A 5,790-nucleotide genomic window follows, 5' to 3' on the forward strand; every position below is an offset into this window, starting at 1 on the left:
TAGTAGGTACTTGACAAATAGAAGCTGCTACTATTGCTTTGTTATGGTGGTGTACTAACACTGGACTCGTAACTGCGAGGTCAGCAGTTCAAATCCACTAGCTGCTTGTGGAAACCCTATATAGGGTCACTATGAATTGAAAGGAGCTCTGGTAGCGTAGTGGTTACGAATCGGGCTGCGAGCCTTAAGGTCAGCGGTTCAAAACTACCAGCCGCTCCGCAGGAGAAAGATGAGACTTTCTACTCCCGTAAAGATTTACACCCTCGGAAACCCTGTACAGGGTCGCTATGGGTCGGACCCGACTCGATGGCACTTAACAACAACAACAACAACAACAACATGAATTGAAAACAACTCGACGACACACAACAACAATAACTATGACTTTGGTGAATTGTTGTTGTTAAGTGCCATGGAGTTGATGCCAATTCATAGCAACCCTGTATAGGGTTTCTGAGGAGCAGCTGTTAAGTTTGAATCACTGACTTTGCAGTTCAAATTGACCTTGTGGTCCAGTGCTTATCCTACAGTGCCACACCAGGACTCCACTTTGACGAATAGCAAACATATATATATAGCACATTTAAAGAGCTCTGGTAGCATAGTGGTTACAAGTCAGGCTGTTAAGTTCTTAGTCAGCATTTGGAAACTACTAGCTGTTTGACAGGAGAAAGATGCAGCTTTCTGCTCCTGTAAAAATTTACAGCCTCAGAAACCCTATGCAGGATCTCTATGAGTCAGAACCAACTCCACAGCACACCATCACCACCATAGCACATTTGCTAAGGTCCAGGTCCTCACAGCACTCCTTTGAGGTTGTCTCTTATTTTTTACTCTTTTTCATAAGTGAGGAAACTACAGCACAGAGAGGTGAAGTAATTTTCCTAAGGTCACACGGCTAGGAAGGAACAGAGCTCTCTAACTCTTAATCCCTATGTGATGGGGACTGTGTGAGCCAGGAAAAGAGGGGATCCCCGTCCTTCAGCCTGGAGAGTAGGCCAAAACAGTGCACAGATATCCACTGGGAAGGGGAGCAGGGGGCAGGAAGGAAAGAGAGGCCTGTGATAGTTAATGGGTGGAACCAGTACATGCATAGGCCTAGAGGCTAGAGGAGAATTATGAGTTGAAGGGAGGTTCAAAGGGAAGGGAGGAGGGAGGCTGCAACCCCCTTTTCCCAGTTGGCCCTTGGTCTTGTGAGTGGCGGGCAAGAGCTTTAAGGTGATGGTCATCTTGCTGACCGTTGTCCACTTGCACCACCCACCTCAGGCTCTGATGCTCTTTCTGAGGTAGATCTGCCAGTGACTCTGTTTTATGTATGAGTGAAGGATGGGATTGTTCTTTCTGAGCCCTGGGCTTTTGGGGTGAGGGTACTGGCCATCAGGTGCTCCTGCTCACTAATGTCCCGGAGGAAGGTACTGCCTGGACGTGGATAGGGAGGACGGGCACTGTGTGTTCCCAGAGCAGAGAAGAAGGGAACAGCGGGCACTGTGGACTGGGGCCGGCTGGTGGCTGTCCCCACGAGGCCCATCAGCCGTTGGGTGGGGGTGACTAGGGCCCAGAAGAGGTGACCTTGGATAGGCACTGAGAGAGGAAAGCTTGTCTCTCAGTGTCCCTGTGGCCATAGTCTGTTACACTGAGGGAAATCAAGACCTGTGTGTGTCTAGGTGCAGATGCTGAGGCCCAGAGAGGGGATGTGACTTATTTAGAATCAGCCAGTGATTCTGAGGGTCTTCTCTGTGCTGTGGCCTGTAGACCTGCTCAGCCACGTGGAAGGGCAGGTGGGGCAGGTGGTACCTGGCTGGGTTCATTAACCTGCCTGGTCTGTGGGTCCTTTGGGACCAGTGTCTCCTCTTCTGGCTCCTCCTCAGTCCGGCACTCTTGGGTCTGGTGCCCAGGCAATCTTATCTTTGTGGAGTGCTCGCTGCCCACACCCTCATTCAGGGCCAGGCCTCACCCTGGCCATGTGACTTGTGGCTTCCACCTGGGCTGTCATACAAAGGCTCTCCTGAGGGACTGTGACTGCCTGTCGGCCCACTTATGGGGTTGCTTGGTAGGGAACTCAGGCAGTAGAAGCTAGGGGCAGAGGGAACTTGTGTCATTGAGTCTCCCAACACCTCTGACCTTGCCAGCCCTGAGCCACTGCCTTGGGCAAGGATGCAGCACCCCCTCCCCAGCGGCTTCACATTGGCCTTGGGCCTCAGAGGCAGGAGAGATGGGAAAGTGGATGTGGGGGCTCTGGAGTCCCGCCTATGCTTCTGCTTTCCCCCCAGTTTTGCAGCTAAGGAAACAGCCTGTGTGACTTCAAGCGACTTGGCTCTTGGCCTTTCTCAGGACGGTCCCAACTCTGGGCCTTTGCCCAGACAGTCTCTTCTGCCTGGTTCACTCCCCACCACCCTTTGCACAAACTGCTTGACCTTTGTCCCCTTCTTGGGAACAAAATGCCCCTCCAGCCCCAGAAGCTGGGGACCATTGTGACTTGACGTAGTAGCTATGAGATGATGCCTCAGACTCCTGCCTCAGCCTTCTGGTCTCCCTCAGGGACCTGAGAAAAGCTTCATCCCTTCCTCCCTTCAGTTTCTCTGACCTGTCTTGCTGGACCCACCTCCCTTAAGGCCTCCCCTGGACCTCCTTACACCTGGCCCCAGAGTCAGTGACTACTCAGATAAGCAGGGACACACTCAGTTCAGCCCTCTGCCCTCAAAGCTCCCTCGTCATGCCTCCTGGGAGGCTGGGCTTTGGTGTCCCTCTGATTCAGTTGGAATCTGGCTCTCTGTCTTCCTGCTGGGTCCTCCCCTTTAGCCCCCATTTACTTCTGTGTAAAACGAGTGTGGTAACAGCTCCCTCCAGAGCTGTTGTGAGCAGTGAGGAGGTACTGTGAACCGAGGGGAAAACTGTGAGGGGAGAGTGTGAGCCTCCGAACCTCATCAGCACCTTCACTTCACCCCCCAACTAGCACAGTGAACAGCCCACTGTGGGGTGTGGGACAGGGCTGAGTTGGCTCTCGTCCTGCCAAGAAGAGTCCAGCTACTTCTTTGGGCCCTTCCCAGTGGCCCTGGGTGGCAGCCCCCAATAGGAGGAGGCTCAGAGAGCAGGGAGGAACTTATCAACTGTTAAGAAGTGGGGTCTTAGGTGTGTCATCTGTTGCTTCTGTTTCCTCTTCTGTGCCAAACATGGGCACCTAGGAGTTATAACTAAATATTAGCTACTATGACTATTATTCCTATCTCCTCGGTCTGACGTTGGTGCTCTTTCTGCATTCCAAAACAACTTGTAGAAGAACAATCAAATTGCCCAGGAGACATCGAGGCAAGTGGTCAGGTCCCCTCAGAGCAAACCCCCTTCCAAAACTAAGACTCAATGGGAATACGCGCTCTGATTGGTGACCACATTCGTCACTGATAAGGGGAAGTGAGGGAAAAACAGCAATGAAGCTGCGAGCTAAGCCCTACAATGTTCAGTAGACTCCTGTGAACCCAGGAGACCTGGTTGGCCAGGTATGTGTAGCAAGACCTGGGGACTCTTGGACCCAGAGTCAGTGACATAGCCACAGAGGACTAGAGTGGAGAGTGAAGCGTCCAGCTGATAAGAAGAGAAGGCATATGCACAAGAACACCCACACTTGCAGATAATACCCACTTGACCTGGCTTCAATGACTGGATGATCACAGCTCAACTAGAAGAAGAAAGAAGAGGGAAAAAAGAGTAATCTGATACAATTTGATGAACTTGACCTACACCTATGGATGCAGTAGCTCAAAAAAGGGAACAAATCTTTATAGCAAGGTTCATTCCCACCCTCTCTTGTACACAGAATAGACAGGGATGGGCAACTTGGCTACCCAAAGTTGGGGTCTACAAAGGCAAGAAGTGACTGGCTTACAAGCTTTCAAGAGGAAACCTAGCTTCAGAGGGCATGGAGGAACTTAGAATATCCACTGAATAGTATCCAGTCTGTCTAGGTGGGGCTGATGAAAGGAAATGCTGATAGGTCTCTTGTGATACAATAGTGAATAATTGTTATCAGGACTGATTGTGAGGGTTGGAAATGTAAAGGTAGACATCTTGTAGCAAGGAGGGGCGTGATTAATTTTGCAGTCTAGGAGTGGAAGACCCTGGTACCATCAAGGGAGAAGAGCAGAGAGTGGGACCCTACCCAGAGAAGCAGTGACGCCAGGGATGGAGGCAGAGACAATGACGTGGAGAGATGGAGTGGCTGGGGACTTTAGATCCAGAGAGGGAGAGGGGCTGTGTGCTGACGACCCGGGCTGGGGGTGGGGGTGGGGGGGGGCAGGCTTGCAGGGTATACTCTTTGATTGGTTGATGATGCATGGAGGGGACTGTCACCATGGCAATGAAATGATATAGGATAGGATGAATGTAAAACTAATGTTCTCCCATGTAAACTATCAAATAATTCACAATAAAACATTAAAAAAAAAACACCCAAAAAACGACTTGTAGAAAAACACTTCAGTTGATCAGGTGATTCTAATAGTCTGCAGGGAATAAGGGAATCAGCTGAAGATCTAGCTGTCATGCTGGGCTCCCTAGGGAAGCAGGATGAGCTGCTTTTGGGCCCAGGGGCACAGCCCCATCTGTGAAATGGGCACATTTTTTTTTTTTTTTTAATGTTTTATTGTGAATTGTGTGATAGTCTACATGGGAGAACATCAGCTTTACACATTCATTCCATCATCCATCATTTCACTGGCATAGTTACCATCCCGACCATGCATCCTCACCCAACCAAGGGGTGTACCCTGTAAGCCTGCACCCCTCCCCCCACCACAGTCCTCAGCCCCTTTCCATCTCCTGATCCAGAGCCCCTAGCCCCACCACCTCTTGACGTTGTCTTCTCTGCCTCCATCCCAGGCCTCACTGCCTCTCTGGGTAGGATTCCACTCTTTGCTCTTCTCCATTGATGGTCCCAGGGTCCTCCGCTCCTAGAATGATAAGTTAATCACTCCCCTCTTTGCTACAAAATGACCATCTTTAGATTTCCAACCCTCACAATCAGTCCTGATAACAATTATTCACCATTGCATCACTAGAGACCCATCTGTATTTCGTTTCATCAGCCCTTCCTGGACAGGCTGGATACTATTCACTGGAGACTCTACCTTCTTCTACGCCCTTTGGATCTAGGTTCCCTCTTGAAAGCTTGTAAGCCAGTCACTTCTTACCTTTGTATCCCTCCCCCCATTTTGGGTAGCCAATGTCCAAGTTGCCCATCCCTGTCTACCCTTTGTGTGGAGGGGGTGGGTATAGTTCTTGCAGCAGGGACTCGTTTCCTCTTTTGAGCTACTGCATTTATAGGTGTAGGTGCACATTGGACTTTTGATTGCCCATGCTCCTCCAGCCATAACGTCCACCTCTGAGGGGTGGGCCAGTGCTGGACTACCTATCCCCAAAGGCTGTTTTGAGAAGGAGTTGAGGGTCCTTCTTATGTCCATTGGCCCATCACTGTTATGTCCATATGTCCATCACTGACATCCTCGCCCCTTAGAATTCTCAAGGAGTGAAAGAGAGAGGTGTTTAGTAGATTAGAGGCCTGGGACCTGTTTTCCGCCTTACCACAGCCTGCTGGGTAACACTGGGTCAGTTACTCTCCCTGACTGGGCTTCTGTTGCATCTGGAAAATGAACTGACCAGAGGTCCTGCTTAGGTCTTAAGGTCCTGGGGAGGAGGGTCTGACAGTGGTCTGAGGCCAGGAGAGCTATCTTGTCTTCTCTGAATCTCTCTGTGTCCCCGCCGCTGACAGGTGGGGCCCCAGCATCCCTGTTTTAGCAG

This window comes from Chrysochloris asiatica, unplaced genomic scaffold, assembly GCF_000296735.1.
Source record: "Chrysochloris asiatica unplaced genomic scaffold, ChrAsi1.0 scaffold00296, whole genome shotgun sequence".
Taxonomy (NCBI): Eukaryota; Metazoa; Chordata; class Mammalia; order Afrosoricida; family Chrysochloridae; genus Chrysochloris; species Chrysochloris asiatica.